Source organism: Vigna radiata, chromosome 1, assembly GCF_000741045.1.
Source record: "Vigna radiata var. radiata cultivar VC1973A chromosome 1, Vradiata_ver6, whole genome shotgun sequence".
NCBI lineage: Eukaryota > Viridiplantae > Streptophyta > Magnoliopsida > Fabales > Fabaceae > Vigna > Vigna radiata.
In genome coordinates, this window is record NC_028351.1 from 27,344,549 (window position 1) to 27,370,452 (window position 25,904).

Here is a 25,904-nt window from a genome sequence, read left to right on the forward strand (position 1 = left end):
CCACTTTCCTGNATTGGATGGCAACGTGGCTGACTTACAATTTTAATTGCACGTGTAACTTGTGCATTTCTAGAATGGCAGCACCCATCACATATACCTCCACATGGAAATAACTTTGCACGTTGAATAACCGAGTAATCTGCATCTGAACTGGAAACTCTATGAGAATATGTTTTGTGCACAATATATGAGCAATGAAATTTGAGATGATGAGCTCATGTGCATGAAAGGATAACAAACTTTGAGAATCCAGTAGATCCATACAGAGCATCTTGCATCTGTTTTGAAACTTCTGTTTACTGTTTCATTGGCTGCAGATACTATGCGACTTGTTTTCTGCATAAGTGCTTGTGATTACATGAAAGCTAGACCATAGTGAATATTGTTTTAAGCATGAATTGATTGTGCAAAGTCAGATTCCATTTTTTACTAGCAGTAAACCGAGATGCACTTTGACTAGTTGAGTAAAATTCTGTGTGTTAAGTGGTTGAGCATCTAGATCATGGCCAGCCATCCAAATCAATTTCTGCCACTTTGAGCAACTTTCTTTGTCTGAACTAAGTCCAATTCTGTTGTGTTCAAGTTGGAATACACTTGTTTGCAAAATTTGGCTGTCATAGTTGCTTAAATTAGCTTGCATCAGAACTGCCATACTCCAATTTTGTTATACACTGAATTTTGGCTGAAATTGTGGTTCAACAAGTTTGATTTAATCATCCAAACATGTTTGAAACAGTCTAAGCCAGCCAATTGCTGATCTGTGCAAATTGCATATGTGACTTGCCAAGTTTTAATGTCAATTTTTGGTCCAAACCGTAGCAGTGCAGTAAAATGTCCAATTCCTAAACTGAATTTGGTTGATCGGTTGAATTAAGGATGTAGTAAAAGCTTGGTTCTATTAAAATGCATTCAAGAATGTCCAAACAATAAGATTGTCAAATTAAAAAGCTCAAAGAACCAATGCATCCAGTAAAGTGTCATTGCGGAGACTGAAATTAACCAAATTCTGCATAATTTTGAATGTTCTTTGAAGCATTATCACATACAGTTTGTGATATTTTATCAAACACTGCTATTTTAATCAATTGTTTGCTGTTATTCATTGTTGTTGGTCCAATCTACTCTAGAACTATTCTTAAGATCATTTTGAAGTGCCTCCTTGTTTGCTACCCGATTAATTGATTGCTTTTTGAGTTATTGGCCATTCTGCACACAACCTGTTTGATAAAAGGCTTTGTGTTGCTGTCATTTTGGTTGCAAATTCTGGCATCATTACAACCCTATACTGTTCTAAATTATGTTGTTGTAATCTGTGTAAGGTGCTGTGTAGGTGCCAAAACAACTCAGACTTCTATTCATACAAGGAAGCATCAAAGGAAGTGAAGAGTAGGAAGAATGAGCACGTGGAATGCAACTCTCGGACAGAGTAAGACACGGGCAAAAGTTGCAGTTTTTCTGTAATCACGTGCAGCAAACCAAATTTTCGGTTCTGCAAACTGCTATTTGTCATGGCAGGGTCCTTACTTTGCAGTTGTGAGATTAGTGTGAATTGGTTAAATTCACCCTTCCTTGTGAGAAACCAAAGCTGCACACAATATCCAACACCTATTTCATCAGGCAATTCCTTGGTAGATTGAACCATTGATTTTAATCAATTTAATACATCTTCTGTTCAGTACTGCTAGATTCAAAACTTGTTTGTGGTTACTGTTTCCCGTTTCCAAATTCTGATTTCTTTTGTCACTTAACCATTACAATTGCAAGTATTAGTGCTTGGAAGTATTTGCTGTTTTGGCTTGATTAGAATTATGCAGGTTGGACTTGGAATTAAGTGTAAACCAGATTTGTGACCAGGTTTGAGCGTGAAAATAGTAGACCACCAACATCAATCTGTAATATATGCATTTGGCAGCAAAACCACAAAACCGTGAAAAAATTTGTTTCTTTCAAGCTGCAGCAGTGGGAAAAATTGGATCCATCCTCCACATCCATTGCAGTAAAACCGAGAGAGAGAATTGGTGCAGTTGAGCTGTTAATCAGCAACTAGGCAACCAAAACTGAGAAAGGACAGTTGAACCACAAGCTGCGAGACTCCAAAAGTAGTCCATCACTTGGATTTGAACAAGAACCATAATGTGGCAACAACTGTTCTACTTTTCTTTGTAATTGTAGTGCTCATTTTTGAATTGTAATAGGTTCTTATGATTAGTTTCTTTTATTTGTAAAAGGCCATTGAAAGTCCAAGTGGTGTGGGGAAGAGTCCTTGGTACTCTTTCTTTTCAAATCCTTGGCAACTTTGATTGTTTTCTTTAAATTTGACATAGCTTAGACTGGTGAGTGTGTCTTGTTAGCCAAAGCTACAAGCCTCACCTTAGGAGTAGAATTTTATCTTACTTGTTTGTTTGTGACTTTGTGTTTCGCTTAGGAGCGTAGGATTTATTAGAGTCTGCATAGAGTCCGATTGTATTTGTATTGAGTCAAGTATACTTTGTTTTTAAAAGTAATTTTACTTTAAAGAGTATTTAGTGAGTAGCATAAGATAAGTCTGGCTAAGGCAAGACTTGGTACTTAAGTAACCCTAGTGATTCACCTCTCTTACCTGGGATTTGTCAAGTGTGAAATCTTTAAACTCTTTAGATTAGAAGAACTTTTAAGAATAAAGATGTCTTGTTATTCATATAGTTCCTCTAGTTCATATAGTTCATCTAGGAACTTTAATTTTGATCAGCCCATTGGTCTTAAAGAAATTAAAAGAGAACATGATAAAACTAGGAGGAAGACTTGTTCATTTCATGAGTTTGATAGGATTGAGAATACTTTGTATAAACAAGCTAGGAAAAATATTCCTTTCTTTGGTGAGGATATTGGTGCATTTACTTACTTAGCTTGGGAAAAGGAAATTGATGACATGCATTTCTTTATGGTTAGAAGAAGTCAATCTGAATCCTATTATTCTCGCGATTGTGAATCATATATTATGAGTCTTTACACTTCTAGATTTGAAAAACATGCAAGAGAGTGGTGGGATGAAAGAGAATACCATGTTAGGATAGGTAGAAAATCCACCATCCATAATTGGAAAGAATTGAAAACTTGTTTGAGAAGAAAGTTTGTGCCTCCAGAATCTCAAAGAAACTTAGAACTTATGAGAGAACTTATTAGAGAAGGTCATTTATTCATTAACAATTTAAGTGGGTTCTCTCGTAGGGAAAGTGAGTTTCTAGAAAATCTTAAGAGGATATAGGAAGAGACAAGCAAATATAGAGTTGAGAGATTAAAAAGAGAAAAGGAAGAAAGAGATAGAAGAGAACAAGAGAAAAGAGAAGAAGAAGCAAGAAGGGAAGAAGTGCAAAGAAGAGAGAAAAGAGAGCAAGAGAGAAAAGAAGAAGAGACAAGAAGAGAAATAGAAAGAAGAGAGAAAAGAGAGCAAGAGAGAAAAGAAGAAGAGACAAGAAGAGAAATAGAAAGAAGAGAGNGAAGCAAGGAAGAAGAACCAATAAAGCAAGAAGAAGAACAAGAACTAGGAAAAGAGCAAGCATCACCTCCTCCTACACTCCTCATAGAACCAAGACTTTTAAGGGTAGGTTTTCCATCCTTTAACTTTTCTCCATCTATCTTTGAATTTTCTCATTTTAATTTGTTTTTCAAAGAAATTGCCATACCATATTTTCAAAATTTAGAATTTTCAACACATGGCAATTCACAACTTGAGTTATGGTTACCTCTTTGGTTACCACTAACTCAAGACAAAAATAAATTTGTGAAAGAAGTAAGGTTTCATAAAATTATAAAACTTGAACAATTTAACACTAGGAAGCCTTCTTCTAAACATACATTTTCATGCATCTTGTTGGGTCAATTGAAACTAATCAGTGATATGTTTGATGCTTATTGCAGATTCACATTTGACCCAGGAGGAACTTATATGGAGCCAACAAAAATAAGTCCTCATAAAGACGACCCACCAGATTTGAGGACAAATCCTTTCCAAGAGGGAGGGGATGATATGCGGGGCCCAAGTCCAATAAATAAAGTCCAGCAAACCAACCTAAGAAGATGGACAAAAGGGTCATTTCCACAAAGGGAGGAGGGGTGAGATTAACAAAGAAGGGGCTGCAACTTGGAAACACATGATTCACATCATCACACCTTCACGACCACTTTCCTGCATTGGATGGCAATGTGGCTGACTTACAATTTTAATTGCACGTGTAACTTGTGCATTTCTAGAATGGCAACACCCATCACATACACCTCCACATGGAAATAACTTTGCACCGTTTAGAATAGTCTGGGCAAGGGGAAATCTTCTATAAATTCCACTTTGCCTCACATGTAATGACACTTTTGGATTATGAGAGAAATTTTGCTGATGATCATTTCCAGCCAACTTTCTCTGCACGAGAGTCATTCCTGCTTGTTCTCTTCTCCTCTGCAACTTCCTTCCTTGTATGGAAGGCTGCCTGAGTTGTAGCCACCTCCTTTAAGCACATCCTCCACTCCAAACAGCCATCACATAGCACATCCTCCACTACCATAAATCATATTACATCCGTTGAAGTAGACCTCACACTTCTGCGTCAGATTCTGCATCTGGAAGCAACTTCCACTGCCATCGTTCCACGAGTTTCAGCTTTCGCGTTGCATCTTCTTACATCCAAACTCACGGACCTGCAGTTCCACACTAAGGCCATCCGTTTAGTTAATCTCCTTTATGTTCTTGATGCTTTTGTTTCTGTTTGTATTTTCAGGCATATAGGTTCAGGAATTACTGGAAAGATATTGATCAAATACCTAGTGCCTTTTATTGCTTTAAAATTCTATAATATTTAAGTGTTAGTAAATTGTAGAAACTTGACTATAATGTAGTGTAGGTTAATCTCCCTTTCACTGGAAGCTTCCTAAGTTAGAAAGTAGGTGTGAGATGTGACACTCGGATGAGAACGAGAGAAGAGAAGAGCTCGAGGTCTTCCATGGAAGTGGTGCAGCGGATAGAGGCATGCTCTTTAGTGAGCAGAGGAACGAATGGAAGGTAGAAGAGAAGAAGAGAATAACTGAGAACAGAGGTAAACACAAAGATCTCGTCTTGGCTTTTGAGAGAAAATAAAATGCATTGCTCTGTGTTGTTTTTGTGTTACATTGTATTAAGGAAAATAAAAGAAAGGAACTTCTATTTATAGAGTTCGAGAGAGTAAAAAGTGAAAAACTAACTACTAACAAAAAGGGGTGTGATTACTGTATTAAACAGTAATCCACCGAACAATAACATCCAATAGCCTCCCCTTAAGTTGGATGGTGGATGGTTGCCAGTCCAAGCTTGCTAATAATAGATTTGAACCGAACACGATGAGGAAACTTGGTAAAAATGTCTGCTAGCAGTTCATCTGAACGAATGGGAAGAAGATGAAGTAGATTAGCCTGTATTTTTTCCCAAACAACTTGACAGTCAAGCTCTATATGCTTGGTCCGTTCATGAAAGCTCTGATTATGAGCTATATGTCTTGCAGATTTGTTATCACAATATAGAGCTGGAGTTCCAGCTTCCTGAACCTTTAGATTGTAAAGAAGGTAGTGGATCCATTGTATCTCACAGGCAGTAGCTGCTATAGCTCTGTATTCTGCCTCTGTAGAAGATCTTGAGACAGTGTTTTGTTTTTTTGATTTCCATGAGATGAGTGATGATCCAAGGAAGATGCAAAAACCCGTAGTAGATCTCCTAGTATTGGGACAAGTAGCCCAATCTGAATCGCTGAATGCCTTCACATGCATGGGAGAATCGGCTGAAAAGAACAATCCTTCTAAGGGTTAGGATTTAATGTACCTAATAACATGTTGAGCAGCCTGGTAATGATAGTCAAAGGGAGATTGCATGAACTGACTTAATAAATTGATAGAGAAACACAAATTAGGCCTAGTGTTTGTAAGATAAAGCAACTTCCCTATTAATCTGCGATAGGAGGTTGAATCTTTCAGATAACTGTCAGCCTTGTATAAAGAATTCGTATCACTTAAAGAGGGGGTTAAATTGGGTTTGCAGCCCAACATCCCTGTATTATTCAAGAATGTCTAAAGCATATTTCCTTTGAGATAAATGAATTCCTTTCTTTGACCTTGCTACTTCCAGCCCTAGGAAATATTTAAGTTTTCCTAAGTCTTTTACCTGGAACCTGTTGTGCAAAAGACTCTTAATAGAATTGATTTCAGTCATGGAATTCCCAGCCAGTATAATATCGTCAACATAAACCAGGAGAGCTGTAAATCCAGTGGGTGTCTCTTTAATGAAGAGAGAGTGATCACTCTTTGATTGTGTGTAGCTAACAGAAGTGAGGAATGTGGACAACTTCTCAAACCATTGTCTACTAGCTTGCTTTAGGCCATACAAGGATTTAGTAAGTCTGCAGGGTTGTCCTTCTTTATGAACTTTAAGTCCTGGAGGTGGTTCCATGTAGACTTCCTCATTTAGGTCTCTATGTAGGAAAGCATTATTCACATCTAACTGTTCTAGGAACCAGCTTTTAGTGGCTGCCACAGCAATGAGCAATCTGACTGTAGTAAGCTTTGCAACAGGGGAAAAGGTGTCCAAATAGTCTATCCCTTCTTGCTGAGTGTATCCCTTAGCTACAAGGCGAGCTTTATGCCTCTCTATAGTACCATCAACCTTATACTTAATTTTATACACCCATCTGCATCCAATGGATGTCTTTCCTTTTGGAAGTTGTGTTAGGCACCATGTGTTGTTGTCCTGCAAGGCCTTTATCTCCTTTCGCATTGCCTCAGCCCATTCACTAATATTTTTAGCTTCATTATATGAGCGAGGCTCACTGTTACTAGCAATTTCCATTGTGTATTTGAAATGCTTTTCTGTCAAGGAATCACAAGACAAGTAATCAGTAATGGGATAAGGAGTTTTAAGGTTATTCTTCATAGATAGGGATTGATTCACCTGGTGAACATAGTCACTTAGATATCTTGGGTTTTTCTGACCCTGTCAGATTTCCTGCATCCATTATCTCTTTCCCTGTCATTTGCCCCATTGTCATGGTTGTTTTCCTCTGTGGTGTCATGTTGCATTTCTTGTTCTTCAATTCTTGCATCATTGCAGACAAAACTGTCTAGAGGGTCATTAAGGAAGGCATATTTCTCTGCTTCTCCATTATCAATTTGAGTACTGTGTTGTTGGTCTTTCCAAGGAAAAATGTCCTCATAGAAGACAACATTCCTGCTGATGAATAACTCCCTAGTGTTGATGTCTAGGACAACATACCCCTTGACACCATTTTTATAGCCAAGGAAAATTCCTTTCCTAGCTCTTGGATCAAGTTTGTTCCTGCTAGACTCAAGTGTAGAAGCAAAACAAAGGCATCCAAAAGTTTTTAAATTCAAATAAGTGGGGGGTGCATTGTAGATTCGGTTATGGGGTGTTTCATTGTTAAGAGTAGGAGTAGGAAGCCTGTTTATAAGGTATACAACATGACTAACAGCATAGGACCAATAGGCATTCAGTATATTTGATTGAAAAATAAGGCTACGAGTGACATTAAGAATATGTTGATGCTTACGCTCTACCACAGAGTTCTGTTCAGGTGTTTCTACACAACTAGTTTGATGGTTAATACCATACAAGTCATACAAGTTAACACAGTTGAACTCGGGCCCATTATCAGACCTAACAGTTTTAAAATCTTTACCAAATTGAGTTTTAACCTTAACAATAAAATTCTGCAATAGACTCCTAGTTTGTCCCTTGTTATTCATAAAAAATATCCAGGTATGTCTGCTATAATCATCAACAATTGTAAGAAAATATTTGTGACCATGTATAAAAGAAATAGAAAGAGGACCCCATATATCACAGTGAATAAGCTGAAAGCATTCAGTAGATAAGGAATTACTTGTAGGAAAAGACAATTTATGTTGTTTAGAGTAATGGCAAACATCACAAATGGTATTAGCATTCATTTGTACATAAGGAAAGTGTTCACAAATCTGTTTTACAATCTTATGTCCAGGATGGCCTAGTCTATAGTGCCATATGTTTACATTGACCTGTTTAAAAGAAAGAACAGATTTTGAAACAAAATTCTTATCATGACTAGGGAAAATCTGTAAGTAATATAGGCCTTTGTGTAGATTAGCTGACCTAATCATCCTCAATGTAGAGTTCTCCCTTATCTAGTAAAACTCAGAGGAAAAAATTAGATTGCAGTTCAAGTCTCTTATAAGACTTTGAACAGAGATTAAATTGAAAGAAAAAGCAGGCATATAAAGCACATTAAAAATCACAAAATATTTAGAAAACTGAAGTGTTCCTGCATGTTCTGCAGTAATAATAGAGTTATTGGGTAATGATGGAAGAAGGTTCCAGCTAATTTGGTGGAAGATGGAATCAACCGGATCTTCTTCTCGGAATTGGATAGTAGCAGCACGCAACAATGGAAGTGGTGCTTGGCAACGCAGCAGAATGAATTGAAGAATGATGATGATGACTGGAGGACACAAAGACATATGGAAGCCACTCTCACGAGGTGTTCGGTGGCTGGAGAATGTAGTGGATGCAAAGAAAAATGAAACAAATATTGGTTCAGTGATGAGAATTGATGAACCAGTGATGGAGAAAAGTGGAATGAAGGTAGAGATTGGGTTCTGAAATGTGATGCGGATGGTGGAGATATGCTAGGATTGGAAGCCTAGCTAGGGAGAGAGGCTAGAGGAAGCTCTCAAGCTCTCTCTCGGTGACCTTCAACAAGAAGAAATTTCTGGACAGAAATCAACAGAATAATTCTTCATTCAAATCAAAGGTCTTTGCCTAAGCTGATACAAGCAAATTTATAATAAAAGATCCAAACTATGAACGGTGCAGATGGTTGTGGAAGAAGTTTAGATCTCCACACGTGGCAACGGTGAGGGATGTGTGTTCATGCTTTTGGATGATGCAAGGCAATGTGCACGGGCAGCCAGCGTTCTAGCCAAATCACATATCAGATGTGGTGATGGAGTGATACATGTGTTTTTCTTGAGGCAGCTCCATGCTTGCTATTCTCACCCCCTATTCCCTTTGTGTAAATGACTTCTTTGTCCTTCTTCTTGGGTTGGATAGTCCATGGTGTCCTAGCCTTATTGGATCCTACAAAACAACCATATAAGTATTAAAAAGAAATCAGTCTAAGACTTAGAAAAAGAAAATCAAGAAAAAGTCTTTCTTCACTCCCCTTTCTTAGCCTTAGCTTTAGTTAGTACTCCTTTGAATGGAATGCCCTAAATGGGTTTCCATCATACCCTCTCTCTTGAAAAACGATTTGTCCTCAAATCGGGAAGATATAAAGAAGCACAACTTTGGTTTGTCACTTTCCTCCTGGATCAAAAACATATCTACAATAAGCATTAAACATATCTCCAATTAGTATCAATCCAAGAAAGAATTTTTTTTTGTGGAAGTAACTTTAGAATAAGGACTTTGTTTTATAATTTTAAGGAATTTTGAAAGTCCTAATTCCCAAGTCACTTTTCTTTTATCTTGAGTTTCTTGTATCCCTAAGGGTAACAATAACTCAAGATTTAAATTGCCATATTTTGAAGAAGTTTGCATTGAATATGGAATGGCAATTGGTTTGAATGGAATGCCCTAAATGGGTTTCCATCATATTGCTCTTAGTAGGACTTCCTCCTTTTCTTTCTTTTCCCATCATTATTCATTCTTCTAGTTTTGATATCTCTTTCCAACCAATTGCCATTCCATATTCTATGCAAACATTTTCATCTATGACAATTCAAATCTTGAGTTATTGTTATCTTCAAGAAAGCAAGTAACTCAAGACAATATTGAATTTGGACTTCTAACATTTTTAAAGATTATAAATCAAAATAATAGGAGTCCTTATTCTCTTGTTTTTGTAGAAAGTTTCTTCTTTGGATTGGTATTAATTAAAGATATATTTGATGCATATTGCAGATTCGTCTTTGATCCAGAGGAAGAAAAGTGAACTTAAAAGAATAAGGTCATTCTAAGATGACCATGCTCCAAAGAATGTGTGGAGCTTTCTTAATAAGGCGATTGCCAGATTTGAGGACAAATCTTTTTTAAGAGGGAGGGTATGATGGAATCCTGTCTCATGTAGTCTTCTTTTTACATTTTATTGTATCTGTAGTGTAGCTTGCAAGGAGCATGGGTTACTATAAATACCGAACTCCTCATTTGTACTATTGACTTTTGAGATTAATGAGAATTAGATTTCTGAAACCTAGAATTAATTCTCTCTTGAAAGTCAAAGGCTAGAGAGTCCAAGAGACCTCCTCTAGCCACCTTCCAAGCACCTTTCTCACTTCCATTTTCCACTCCACGAGTGCTTCTCTCTCATCACATTACATCACCTTTGCATCAGTCCACTTCAGACCAGTGGCGTCAGCGTACCTCAACCACGCGTCCTCCTGCTTCTCGTGCCAGCATCACTACGACTTCATTTCTCCTTCGTACGCATCAGATCCACATTCGCAGAACCACATTCCATTTCTCTCTCACGCGAACACAACTTCGTTTTCTCTCGAGAGAGCTCACCTTCATCGCCTACCATATTTTCCTCACTGTAAGTCTTGATTTCAGTCACAGAATCATCATCTTCTTCATAGTTCCTCCATCTTATCCTGTTGTCTTCCATAAACACCGAATAGAACTCTGGCCTCCGCTAGGGTTTCTCCATCTTTCATCGTTTTTTTTTTTATTTTAGCCGATTAAACTCTCTATTGAACCGATCCAAACCTTTTTCACCGATTAAACTTTGATTCCCACCGTTTAATTGGTCCAAATTGAGTTTTCCCCTTCTTCTAGGGTTTCGTCGGTCTAGGATTAGGTACTCTGAGTTCCTTTCTCAGATTTGATCCGTTCTCTTCCAATTTCTCTCGGTCAAAAGAGTATTCAAGTTTTCCGCTGCGTCATTTCTCTTTGGAGAAGCTTCGAGGACTTCGATTAGTGTTCGCACCGCTCCGAAAGGTGATCTCCTCGAGGTCACTTCCATCAGGCAATTTAACTGTAATTGGTTTAATTTTATAAAAGGTAACAAAGTTTTCTTTCTCATGGGTCACATGATCAGTGGCCCTTGTGTCAATGATCCAAGAAAAAAATACCTGGTTCATTTTCTTTGTCATTTCTCTGCATTTGGTTGATTTTGTGCATAGGCTCATCAGCTTTTTCAATTATTTTGAGGAGTTTCTTAACCTGTTCTGGTGTGAATTTGCTTAGAGCTGTGCTAGTGCTTCCCTGATAAATGATCTCTTGTCCAGAATTGTTCTGGAACACATGAGTAGAGTTCCAACCACCTCTTTTCTCTTGATTTCCATCATTCTTTTTGTACCAAGGAGGAAAGCCATGTTTAGAATAACATTCATCCACTGTGTGATTCATTTTGTTGCAATAGGAGCATTATTTTCCATAATTATGATTCCTTCCTCTGCCTCTTCCCTGATTGTGTGACCCAACACCTCTTCCTTGACTTTTCCAAGTCTGTTCAGTCTTCCAATTGTTATTCCTATCAACAGTATTGGCCAAAATTCTGGTGGTTTCACTAGAATTATTCTGGAAGGTAGTTCTAGTATAAGATTTTTCTTGTCTCTCTTGTTGCATAATGAGAGAAAAGACACGATTCACATTTGGCAGCGGCTCCATCAACAAGATCTAGGTTCGGACAGTGTTATAAGTCTCATTTAACCCCTTCAAAAAGCATATAACATGCTCTATTTCTCTGTATTTTAGAGAAGTCTTTAAGAGTTGGCAATTGCACTGGATCTTGCAGGTGCAGTTTGGTATTGGTCTCAGTGACTCCAATTCTTCCCATAGTATCTTTAAATCAGTAAAAAATTGACTGACACTTCTCTCCCCTTGCTTGATTGAATGAATGTCTTGAAGAAGATCAGATATCTTGAAATAGTCACCTTTAGAAAATCTTTCTTTCAATTCATCCCATAATTCTTTTGCTTCTTCAACATATATAACACTTTCACCAATTTGTGGAGAAAGTGTTTTTGTAATCCATGAAAGAACCATCACGTTGCATCTTTCCCATGCATCAAATAGAGGGTCATTGTTTTTCTGTGGTTTCTTGATAGACCCATCAATAAACTTGATCTTATTTTTGGAGAGAAGTGCTCTTCTCATGCTACGGCTCCAAGAAGAATAATTGGTTTCATTTAGGACTTGGGAGATGAGGGTTAGGCCTGGATTCTCCCCAGAATGTAGGTAGAAAGGACTAGCTAGATTGGTGGACTGATCTTTGTAATCCATGGTGGCAGAAAACTAGAAAAGGTTCAAGAACTCAATCAAGAAAACCAGAAAAGGTTCAAGAACTCAATCAAGAATCCTCAAGAACGAAAAAACTGGACAACGGGTATAATCCTGCTCTTGATACCATAAAGAAAAATGGGCCAAAACAAAGATACCGGGCCCAAGACCGAATGGACCAGAAACGTGAGGCCCCAACGAACAAAAGCCAAAGCTCCCTTTCGCTGGAAGCTTCCTAAGTCAGAAAGTAGGTGTGAGATGTGACACTCGGATGAGAACTAGAGAAGAGAAGAGCTCGAGGTCTTCCACGGAAGTGGTGTAGCGGATAGAGGCGTGTTCTTCAGTGAGCAGAGGAACGAATGGAAGGCAGAAGAGAAGAATGGAGAACAGAGGTAAACACAAAGATCTCGTCTTGGTTTTGAGAGAAAATAAAATGCATTGCTCTGTGTTGTTTTGGTGTTACATTGTATTAAGGAAAATAAAAGAAAGGAACTTCTATTTATAGAGTTCGAGAGAGTAAAGAGTGAAAAACTAACTACTAACAAAAAGGGGAGCCATTACTGTATTAAATAGTAATCCACCGAACAATAACATAGTCAAGGATAGGATTGGGCAAAAATAACTTAACTATATCAAATTACAGTTAACTATACTATTTTGTAGTGTAAAAAAACGAATCCATTTTAACCAAAAACTAATTATACTGTTATTTAGTCCAGTTTAAAAAAACTGTACTTATTATAGTTCTAGTACAGTTAACTAAAAACTGAATTTTTACTCCTGTATATTGATTTCCTCCATTTTCTTTTTGTCCCAAAACATTAGGTCGATAGTTAACTGCGTGGAAAACCCAACCTAGTTACTTACAATATCAACTTTATCTCACTTTTAAATACTTACTTTTAAACCCCGACGGACACTGCCTTTGGTGGTGTGTGCGCCAATCCAGGGGGTGTGGCGCCAAGTGACGGTGTTATCACTACCGGCGACAACCTTCTGAGTTGCTGCGACGAGCTCAATCTGCCACTTGTTAGGGAGCATTTGCCTTATGACAAAACAACCTCTCTCGAAGACTCCAATGTTGCCGACGACCCACATTTCGACCTTACCCGTTGCGAAGACATTTGTGACGGTGGTGTGGAGGTTGCGGCAGCCGGTGGCAGTAGTGAAGTGTTGGATGATATACTGAGTGAGGAGGAGAGCTGGTTGAGGGGACATGGGGTTTGGAGTGGGGAGGGACAGGTAAGAGAGGGTTTTAATTTAGGAAAATGTTTTGTTGACACCCTTCATTTAACACACTTTTGACACGCCACATGGCGTCATTCGCTTGGCTAATTTTAATGAAGGAAAAAAATGTTTTAAAATTGCTTGTGAGGGTAGTTTTGGAAATGTCGATTGGTGAAATTTGATTTTGGCGGTTACATTTCATTTTTCGCGTATCCTCTCATCTCCTCTGCAATCCCGTCATCTCCTCTCCTCTACAACTCCATCTCTCCCCGTCGTCTCCTCTCCTCTACAACCCCATCTCTCCCCCTCGTCTCCTCTCCTCTACAACCCTATCTCTCCCCCTCGTCTCTTGTGTTTTGCATTTTCTGGCACGTTTCGTATCATCGTCTCTCCTATCCAAAACGGTTTCGCGTTTCGCGTCATCTCTCGGTTGTCTTGGTGAGTAAAAGATGTGCTTTTGGTTTTGGAGGAGTTTTTGTGTTTTTGGTTTTGTGAACCCTAACTGTATTCTCGTCATTGTATTTTTTGTATGAAAGAAGTGAAGCTTCAATGGCGTCCGAAAACCCAAAGGTAAGTTAAACTTTTGGTATTTTATATGGTGGCATCATTTTGTTAAGTAAAAACAATGTTATTGTAATGTTATTGTAATGTTTTGTAGTGGCGGGTTCGAATCTCTTTGGATTCATCAACCATTGTTAATATGAATGAGTTACTGAGAGATGTCCATGTATAATGAATATCGGTCAGGCTTCGCATGACGATATAAGGCTGATATGAGTCCTTTTCAATTCAAAGCAGATTAACTGGGGACATGTAATCCTCTATAGGATGAAAAAGGCTTTATCGGACAATGCACTGCTACCTTATCCTCATTTGATAACCATATTCATGGAACACTTTCATGTCCCTGTTAATACTGATCCTATTATAGAAGTTGAAGACAAACAAAGGGTAGGATATGAAACGGTGTCCTCCTTCGGTTATGTGGAGAATGAAGAGGGAGTCTGGGTTCCAAAAGACAACACAACCAGTGAAGAGCGTGAACGTACAATGGTCCATGATACTGAACAACCAAGTTCTTCCACAACACTAGATGATGTCATACAACACATTGACCAACTCCAGACCTACGTTAGTACAAGATTGGATGCCCTAGATTCAAGAGTTGGTAACATTGAGAACCGACTACAGCAGTCTCCACCCACCCCCTTTTATCATTTTAGCTCGTAGTTATAATTTGGTGTTTACATGTATTTGCTTTCGTTAATAACTTTTATGACTTTATAGAATATTGTATTGTTTTTATTATTTTTATTGTGTTTGAGTTTGGGAATTTCATTGTCTTGAATGTTTCTCATTTTATATGTGACAAAATCTTAAGTAGTTAAATAAAGTCGTACTTAATGGACACTTAAACACTAGATAATTACATACAAAATCTTAAGTACTTAATGGACACTTAAACACTAGATAATTACATACAAACCCTTGTAAACGATTATAAATCAGTTTTTTGCACCAGACTTGGAAGAACTTCACTTAACACAATGATCTCTCCATGGGAGGTCCCCACCTCCATCTTGGGGGACCCAAAACATTAAGATGGAGTCATTCCTCACTAAAGAACATAAAACTACATATAAAAGTACAGGACTTGGGTCAAAACACACAGCTATTCACCAGTGGTCCCCCACGTGTTCACTAGTGGCTTCTTCAGTTCAACAAGATGTGCAGAATCAAAATCAGACGCGTGTAATCGTTTACAACCCCTTGTAAACGATTACAAATCAGGTTTTTGCATCAGACTTGGTAGAACTTCACTTAACACAATGATCTCTCCATGGGAGGTCCCTACATCCATCTTGGGAGACCCAAAACATTAAGATGCAGCCATTCGTCACTAAAGAACATAAAGTTACATATAAAAGTACTGTACTTGGGTCAAAACACACCGTTATTCATTAGTGGTCCCCACGTGTTCACTAGTGGCTCCTTCAGTTCAACAGGATGTCAAGAATCCAAATGAGTCGCGCGTAATCGTTTACAACCCTTGCAAACGTTTACAACCCTTGCACGTAATCGTTTACAACCCTTCAGTTCAACAACTATAGTCACTTATGTTTTCATTGGTGCCTCATTATGTTCAACAGTTGTTAAAAATTGAAGTTACAACACAATATTAATCTATTACAACACACAATTTACCACCATCATCTTCACCAATTCAGTCAAATTCATCATATCACTAACATTATCACTTCCAAAAAATGGATTCTTCAAAATTTAAAATGTACACCAAATAAAAATATAAACCACTTCAATAAAATAAATACATGCAACCAAACATTCATCTACTATATATTGCAAGATATAGGTTTAATTACAACATCAATTTCTTGTCATATTCTTCAACCACTTCAATAACATAAATACCATACAATAATCACTAATTTTTCTTTCTAGGTCCTACATTTCCTGTGTATGGTGTCCTCAAGGCTTGACTCTTATAACGCATTCTTCTTCTCATCCTCACATAGGTCTTCAATTGTGGTTCGGTGTTGCACATTCCATCTGGTGTGTTCTGCGACTTTCCACCATGTTTGGTTTGAGAAAACCCACCCAGTTCGTTCTTGGACATTCCACAAGGGGAAAGAAATGCACTGTCACTGAATGGTTGTGGACATCCACCACTTTGGGATCCATCGTCTTGCCTTCTACCTCTTCTTCTGACCTTATCTTCCTCCAACTGTGCTTCCACGACATTAACTTTCCTTCTAAGTTCTTCAAGTGCACATTCTTGCTCCTCTACAGTTCGCATCAAATTTTCTCTTCGTTTTCTTCTAAGCATTTTCTTTGTTGATGGTTGGTCATCATTCCTTTCTTGTTGTGATTGTTTTTCCTTCACATCAGTCTTATCCAACAATGCACCACCAAAATCATCAACAACATGAAACTAAAATTAAACAACATATAACATGTTAGGTAACTGTTGTCAATATATCAAAACATTCACAAGTCAAAAAACACATCACCTACCACACCCATCTCGAAAACACGTTTGACGATGTTGTCTCCCACATTTGTATCCATCCAATGCAAGATCCTTGGAGACTTCTTTATTGCACCTTGGGGAGGTACAAAATGCTCACAAAACCATACCTATAAAACATGTAATAGTTACAAATTATTCATAATCACGTAACAAATATTCAAAAAATCATTCATTTATTAAATCAATAAATAACAAATACCTGCAACATGTAAACACAACCATTGACATAAACGTCACTTGTAGCTTTGCCTTTCTTCACTGAATCCGAAGCTTTGCTCAAACTCTTCAACAAATAACGATAAAATAAATTACCCCAACAGTAATAACTCAAACGACTTAGGCTGTCAACAATGTCAAACATAATAGGAAACACTCATCCACAACGTTTTGGAAATAAAATCTCAGATATCCCCACCAATATGTACAAGCTACAAAAAACACCACAATGTATTTCTTTTTCATGTTTCTTGAACAAGAATTTGTAAATGAAATTCAAATTTTTACTTCCCTTTCCTAAGTATTTTACACAATTACTTTTAACCATTGTATCCTTTAGGTTTATACTACCACCCTCTGAACTCAACCCTAATCCTAAACAAAAATCCTTTTCATTCATATTGACAACTTTGTCTCCAATAAGAAAACCATTATTGGAATCCACCCATTTCAAAGTTAACTCCTGCAAAATCTTAGTATTCAATGTAACTTTACCACTCAAATGTAAAACCCAAGCAAATGGAGTCTTCGAAATGAGTGACCGTTGCTCATCCGTCAAGTATTCGTTCAAAGTGCAAACATACATCGTTGAAAAATAATGATGAACCGTCAACTACTCAACCAAAAACAAAACAAATGTAAACACAAAATGAAATAACAAATAAACCCAAAAGGGGTCCAAGAACCGAATACCCTAACCAAAAACCAAATACCCTAACCACAACATCAACGAAAACCGACAACAAGAACACAAGAACGCAAGAACCCAAGAACCCAAACCAAAAACCCAATACCCAAGAACGCATTTACCTTTCTCCAACGAAGCTGCTGTTCTGGACTTCCCATTTCCACCAAACGCCGAGAACGGAGAACCACAAACTAAACGTCACAAAGAGGAAGTAGGGGGAGAACGAAAACGCAAGGGACAACGAAATGTGAGAGAGAATGAAATATGAGACAAAACGCAATGAAACAGGCCAAGGGTATATTTGGAACGCAAAATTTTTCAAAATCTTTTCATTCTTGTGCCCAATTTTTTTGAAAAAAAAAATCAAACCAATGGCAGCTTGACACCTATTTGTGTCAAAAGTGTGTCAAAAAAATATGTGTCAAAATAACGGAATCCTTTAATTTAAGAGGACATGACTAACTTTTAAATACAAATTTTAGTTCGGTTACCAATTAACTGATATCTGAACTGTTCAACAATACAATTACATACTATATTAAATAGTTTAGTTTTTATTAATTTATTAAAAATATAATTAACTGTAATTTAGTATAGTTTAATTAACTATGCCCAGCGCTAGTCAAGGATAATTAAGTAACTTAATGAAGAAATATCACAACTACAACACTACGTAGAATTAAAATATGAAGCTAAGTTAAAAATGTTGTCGACTCCCGCAAAGAACATAAAAATAATACTAACATTAAAATCTTGTTAATTATTTTTAATAAGTAAAAATATTTGTATGAATAATAAATCAGTATTTAACAAACATTAAATAAAATAAATAATAATAACATCATACTATTTTTTTAATTTTATTATTTATTTAAGTTAGTATATATATTGATATTAATATAATATAATTTTAATATATATTAAAGTTAGTCTAAGTTGGATTGACGGTAATGCATTTAAGTGTTGTATCCGTGGGATAAATTATATATATAGGTTTTTCCTTCAGCTTTCTATACTATAGATATGTACATAATTCGAATGAAACAAATTAGTTTTAGGAAAAAACCTGACACATCGGACTCTACAATTCTCTTGGTAATTTTCATTGAAAATTGATAATTTTAAATAAATACAAATAGAACATTGAATCAAGGACATGAAATAAAAATTAAATTTTAAATACTAATTAACTCAAAATGAAAACTACATAAATTATCTACAATAAGATAATACTGTACATAAATAATAACAACTATCAATTTATATCTTATATATCTTATCTCTATCAAACTATTACTAAATCCAAAATGATAAAATAAGACTCAAGTAAAATTGCTAATAAATCTTTCCTTAATTTAAGTTTATCTAATATCAGCTCCATGTATATAACATTTGGGAATGCTTGCGTCAATTGATTTGTACCTATATGGTCCATCTTGGTGTATATACCAATAGCAGTCAAAATATATATCGAAAACCCTATGTTGGTCATATGCTTCAAAATACAACAAAGACCGTTCCCCTGTAGAAACGAAGAGAAGAACAGTATTTGAAAGAAAAAGTATTAGAAGTGGGTTTTGGGCCTAACTCAACCCTACAAAACCGGCTTGTAAGGTGAGGATTGCACCTCACTTATATATTATAAATTGACTTTATCTCTAGTCGATGTGGGACTTCCAACAAAAAGTGAGTCCCAAAATTCCATTTTAAACTTTGAATAATATGGAGAAGATGCGGTCCAAAATTATCATCTTTTTGATTTGGAGTGAATGTATAGAATTTCTTTTCTGTCCAAACTATTGGTAATCTCCAGAATAACTTTTCTGCCATCCAAAGGTGAGCATTCCAATACGTTTAATCAATTAGATATATACAAATATATAAATAATTGATTCTTCAGTTATCATAACGGAAATAATGATCAAGAAGATTTTTCGGATGCTTCGGTCGGTTGGTTTGTACCTACATGATCTATCTTTGTGTATATATCAATGGCACTCTGTACATATTTTATGGGAAAATGTCTCTTTAACAACTCTTTTTTAACAATTTTTTAACAACGCATACGTGACAATTTGTGATTGGTCTGTTTCAAATATTTTTTTAGAATAAATTCAAACAGACCAATAGAATTATGACACATGTCCTGTTGTCGAAAAATTGTTAAAAAAGAGTTGTTAAAATATCATTGTCCTATTTTATAATCCCTACTTTGCTTATATGCATCAAAATATAACAAAGGAATCGAACAAAAGAACAATGTATTATAAAAAAAGTTAGTTCCAAAAGTAAATTTGTAGGTTTGGTCAATAGGAAGAACGTGGAATCCAAGATCATCATCTTTTGATTTGCAATGAACAGTTATAGTATCACGTCCCTTTAAACTATTCGTAATTTTCACACTAACTGGGTCTACCGGTTGCCCATGCCAATGTAAGCATGTACAACAATACAACGATTTTCACTAATATAGATATTATAAATTCTCACGTTTATTTTCTGTTTTTCAATTTATTATACATATATATACACAGGCTGCAAAACAATAACCAATGTTAAAGGACAAAAATGTCTTTTCATTTTTGTATTTGACCTGAGTTATTGGAAAACATTTATCCCAAAATTTTAATTATAGGAAACATTTATTCCAAAATTCTCTCACCATTAATTATTTATATTCTATTACAATAAATTAGAATTAATTATTTATATTCACCATTAATTATTTATTCGATCTGTTATATTTAGAGAAAACCCATTACAATTGACATATAGATTTAAACATGAATTTCAGTAAAAAAATATTGCAATAGTTTAAGAAATGTGTTGTTGTGCAAAAAAATAAATAAATGTAAGTGGAAGTATAAAATAAAATATAAATAACTAATGGTAAGAGAATTATAAAAAATATTTGGAATAAATTTTTTCTTATAATTAGAATTATTTTTATCAATGAAATGTAAATTAATTAATTAACCCAAAATAAATGAGTAAAAAATATCAATAATTAATTTTGAAAAAAATCTTATACTATGTTTCCTTACAATTAAAATTACTTTTATCAATAAATTTAAATGAATTAATTAATTAATTAACACAAGAATAAAAAAAGTAATAAAACAACTCTAATTAATTGTTTAGAAATATTATACTATAAAAGAAATTTTGTTCGGAATAAATGCTTTTCTATAATTATAATTTATTTTATCAATAAAATTTAAATCTATTAATTAATTAATTAACACAAAAATTATATAATATCAACAATGATGAAAAAATAGAATAAAAGAAAATAATTTTATAATAAATATTTTCTTATAATTAAAATTACTTTTACAAATAAAATTTAGGGAATTAATTAATTAAAATAAAAATTAAAATAATAAAATATCAATAATTAAAAACTAAAAATACTTACATCACTTTTTATTATAACCATTTTATATTACGAAAGGATTTTATGGACTGATTTCAAAATTTTAATTATTGACAATTTTATTCATTAAAAACATTCACTAATAATACATATTTTATTTATTAATAAAATAAATTTACGAATAGATAAAATATATATTATGACAAATTTTGTACCAATAGACAAAATATATATTATGACAAATTTAGTGACAAATTTCGTAGATAAAATTCATCAATTATTGTTAATTTCATTTTTTAATAGTAAATGTTAAATAAATCTCAAAACATTTGATGCTGCGTCTATTTGTAATCTTTACTGGAACCCGTTCTACTCATGTCAACATGAGCATGCACAACAAAAGAACGATTTTTGCAACCAAAGACATTACAAATTCTTACACTCTTCTTCTGCTAATGAATTTGTTATATATACACATACAAAGATCAAGGACAAAAATGTCCTTTCAATTTTGTATTTGAGATGAGTCAAATGCGTTAAAGGCATTTAGTTAAAACTTATTATATTATATATAGTATTAAATTCTCCTTCGTTTCTTATATTCGTTTATATTGTTTAATATGAAACTTTTTTTTTTAATGTTTAATATAGTTTTTAATTTTCGTAATTTATGTTCAATGCGGTCATTTTTTATGATACCATCTAAATCATTAACGATACACTATACACATGGAGAGTAATTGAATGAGTTGTTGAATTGTTACGTATCTGATTGTCTTACATAGTTGCTTATGTGACCATGTGATGCAGCTTTGTTCCTCCATCACCGTGAATGCAACCACCATTGGAGCTACCATTGGAATAGTTTCGTTCCTCCACCACCATGAATGCAACCTCTATTAGAGCCATCACCGGAGCAACTTCGTTCACCATTGTGAATGTAACCATCATTGAAGCAATCATTAGAGCAACCTCGTTCCTCCATCATCGTGAATGCAACCTCCAATAGAGCCACCACCGAAGAGGCTTTGTTCCTCCACCACTATGAATGAAACCACCAAAAACATAGATCCACCTAGCAAACATCCATAGAGACACCTTGTGGGCCACGCATGAAGTGTCTATCACACCACGCTAGCTTTCCTGATCGCAAGCTTTATTTGCCCACAATGTCCCACTTCTTTGTGAGCCACCTACGTCTAAACCAGCGTCGGCCTTCAACGGAACACCTGAAGTTCCAAATCGTGCAAACAACATCAGACTCTCTCTACATCTTGCTTCTCCATCACCAACACATATTTGTCTCTTTCTCCACCACGATGAACCATTAAGAATCACGAGTAGCAACAGACCACCAAACAACCATAGTAGAATTGCGACGCTAATAGTATCACACCATCAAATCCCTAAATCGTGCATCCTAAATCGAAACATAGACTTGAAAATCATAAGAATAAATCGCGAGACCAATATATCAAAACCCTAATTTTGGAGTGATTTTGGATTTGTGCTAGGCGTGGTTTGTGATTAGGTGTTTCAAGAAGTTGAATTTGAATTTTATGTTGAAGGCGCACGGTGGTTCCGAATTTCTCCTAATTGTTCATGCACTCACAAAGATGGTGGAATCTAATACATCACGATGGCGGAAGAACGAAGCTGTTATGATTAGAGCTATCAAAATGGGTTACAACCTGCGGGCCAACTCGGCCCACCACGGGTTTGAGCCGGGTTGGGTTGAAAAAATGTTTTTTTTTTTGTGCGGGTCAATTTTCCATCCGGCTCATTTAAACCCGGCTCATCCGGGTTGAACCCGTGGTGAGCCGGGTTGGCTCACCAAAGTACATAATTTTTTTATTAATTTATTATCTTACGAAACCTTAAAAGTACTTTCCTTACTCACCATGACTCTATACCAGGAAAAATTATTTTGTACTTTTTTTATTATTTTGAATTGTCTTGAGTTTAACATCATTTTAAGAGTGAAATTTATTTAGATTTGAATTACAAATAGTTTGTAATTTTTTTTACTTAAAAAAAATTGTAATTAAGTGAGCTAGTGAGCCAACCCGTTTAACCCACCAACCTATGGTGGGTTGGGCAGGTTTCGAATTTTTCTGGCTCGCTAATAAATAGTTAGTTGGCTCACTAAGTGACCAACTCGTGGTGGGTTGAGTCGGGTTGGGCCGGATGACCCGTTTTGACAGCACTAGCTCCGATATTATCTTTAATGGTTGTTGCATTCACGAAAGTGGAGGAATGAAGCAGTGTTGCATGGACACGTAAGAAACTATGCATGACGACCACATAATTAACAATTTAACAACTCATTCCAACAATGTTCACGTGTACAGTCTTTTGTTAACAAAAGGGTCAAATTAAACATAAATTACGAGACAATGTGAACTTCTGCAAATGGAGGACAATGACAAGGTTAGTGATTACTTCAACAAAATCTCATCAATTACCAACCAAATGAAGGATGTGGAGAAGCGATAAGCATCTCATGATAGTTGAGAAGATAATGAGATCATTGCCTCAACAATTCGCTTTTATTTTGGTTGCTATTGAAGAATTCAGAGATCTTGAGAAGTTAAAGATTGAGGAACTTCAAAGTTCCTTGGATGCTCATGAGATGAGACTATTGGATAGGAATCCCATCAAACACATGATGAGTAGGCGTTGAAGGTTCAACATGTCAGAAATGAAGGAAAGAAGAATTTCAAGAAATGGAAAGGAAAATCTACTACAAAAGGAAGATGAAAGAATGATAATAGCACAGATGATGAAGAAGAGAAGACTAAATCAACAGAAAGGAAAGGCAGTTTTGACAAGAATATGAAGAAGAAAGATAAGAGAAATATTGAATGTTTCACGTGTCACAAGATGGGACACTACTCATATGAGTTTTACTCAAATAAGGGTAAGTAGAGCAAGAAAGACCAGAATAAGGAAGCTTATCTAGAAAAAGAGGATTCATACTTAGAGACATTAACTCTAATGGTGACAACTTCTTCTGATTGTTCCAACTCCTTGAGTAAATCTTGGTACTTGGATTCAGGTTGCTCAAACCACATGACATGCAATAGGGAATGATTGATCAATTTGGATGAATCTGTTGAGATTGTTGATAAGGAAAACACTAGTTTAGTTAAACCTTATAATCTCACAGTGCTTCTGGTTTTTGATGATGACAACACATTATTAATAATACATGTACTGTTATGTGTTACATGTTCATTGCTTTCATGTGTATGAATTCTTGAAAACATGTTTGTGATAATTCTGTCTGTGTGTGCATACTCACTGCTTTCTACATGAGATATCATTTGTGATTGCATAACATATGTTTTAGAAAAGAAAATCACATGCACTATTGGTTAAACTTATATTGTGTGGCAAAACTGCAAGTTTTAAGTCAACTTCATTATGAAGCAAGTTGATTAAAACTCGTGACTTTGCATAGATTTTCAAAATAGTGCTGTGAGTAATTTCACAAAGAAAGATTTTCAAAACTGAATTGAAGTGACATAGTCGATTGTATGCGCAAGCTACTCGACTTAGTTAGTTATGTTTTAAATTTCTGTTGATGTTTGTGAACTATAATGGCTATATTTTGTCTCTTTGACAAATCATTAATTGTTAGTCAACTGAATTAAATGTGCAATCAATTTAGTTGGTTTGACTGCTATTAATTGTTTTAATTGTCTTAATCGTCTTACTGAAGTTGACTGTATTAGTAGTGTAGTCAACTTTGGGAGCGTTTGTTTACCAGAAATCTATAAATAGACGTGATTTTGTATTCTACTGAGACTTGTGGTAATTCTAACATTTTCATTGAATTGTTTTCAAATCTTGATCTCTGCTAGAACGAGAAAAGCTCCAAGAACTCATCAAGAAGATCGTGGTGATCATTCTTTGAAGAGTTGCTGGAAGAGCAAGCATTGGTGTGCGCTTAAGAGTACTTGATCATTCTACATTGAAGGTGTTCATATGTGATCAGATTCTTCTCTTAATCTTGTGAAGATTGTGGCTGTCCTGTTGTGATTACAAGAAGAGGACGTGCTGCGTTCTGGGAACTTTGAGGATTGTTCGAAGTTGATAAAGACTACAGAAGAGGGGATATCTTGTTGTTGTTCTTTTTGTGTTGTATGCCTATATTTTGGTTAGAGGGTTAGAGATGTGTTTTATATTTTGACGTGGAGGTATCTACAGAACCTTGTTGTAAAACCCTTGACCATTATAGTGCATTTGCTTTTGGGCACAAGAAGGACACTAGATGTAGACAGTTTGGCCGAAGCAGTATAAAAACTACGTTCTAATGCAAATAATACAACGATCACAATTTCACTTTCTCAATACTCTTACAAATCCCTTGCACTTTTCTTCTTAGTTTTTCTTACTCCCTTTCTGTCAGCTTTTGTTTCTCAATTGCAACAAAATAAATTATTTCGTAATCCAAATTATTAAAACCAATGTTGGGTTAATCATTTTTATTATTCATAGAATTATTAGATAATTTGTAAGCGTATCCACAATTTATCACCTTTAACTTATATTTGAACTTCCCATTTATACTTTTCTCATTTTTGTGACAGTTACTTAGGAAATAAAATAAAAAGTTAAAAAACTGTATTAAATTATCCATGTTGTGATAAGATTTCTCATTATTTTCATGTAGGAGTTAATATATATATATATATATATATATATATGATAAGCTGTCGTTGAAGCTATCAAACTAATACTACTTTTCAAGGCAATTTCAGTATTGCCAGTAGTATTCAAGAAAGTAGATAGGGCTAAAGTAACCCTAAGTCGTCTCCCAACGAACACGAAATTGCTTTCGAATATCTGACTCTTATGAATACTATGCAATGCTTATGAGTAATGATTAAAAGTGAGAATATTCAAAGAATGTTGTAAAACAAAGAGGAAACCTAAAAACAATTATAAAGAAACAGGCTATTCCGCTGCTTTTATAAAATAGATTCGTCATCGGATATTCACAGATCATTGTTCAATTGATTATTGTTTAAGTTTCAAATTAATTAAAGTACATTCTTAATTAATTTGAGGG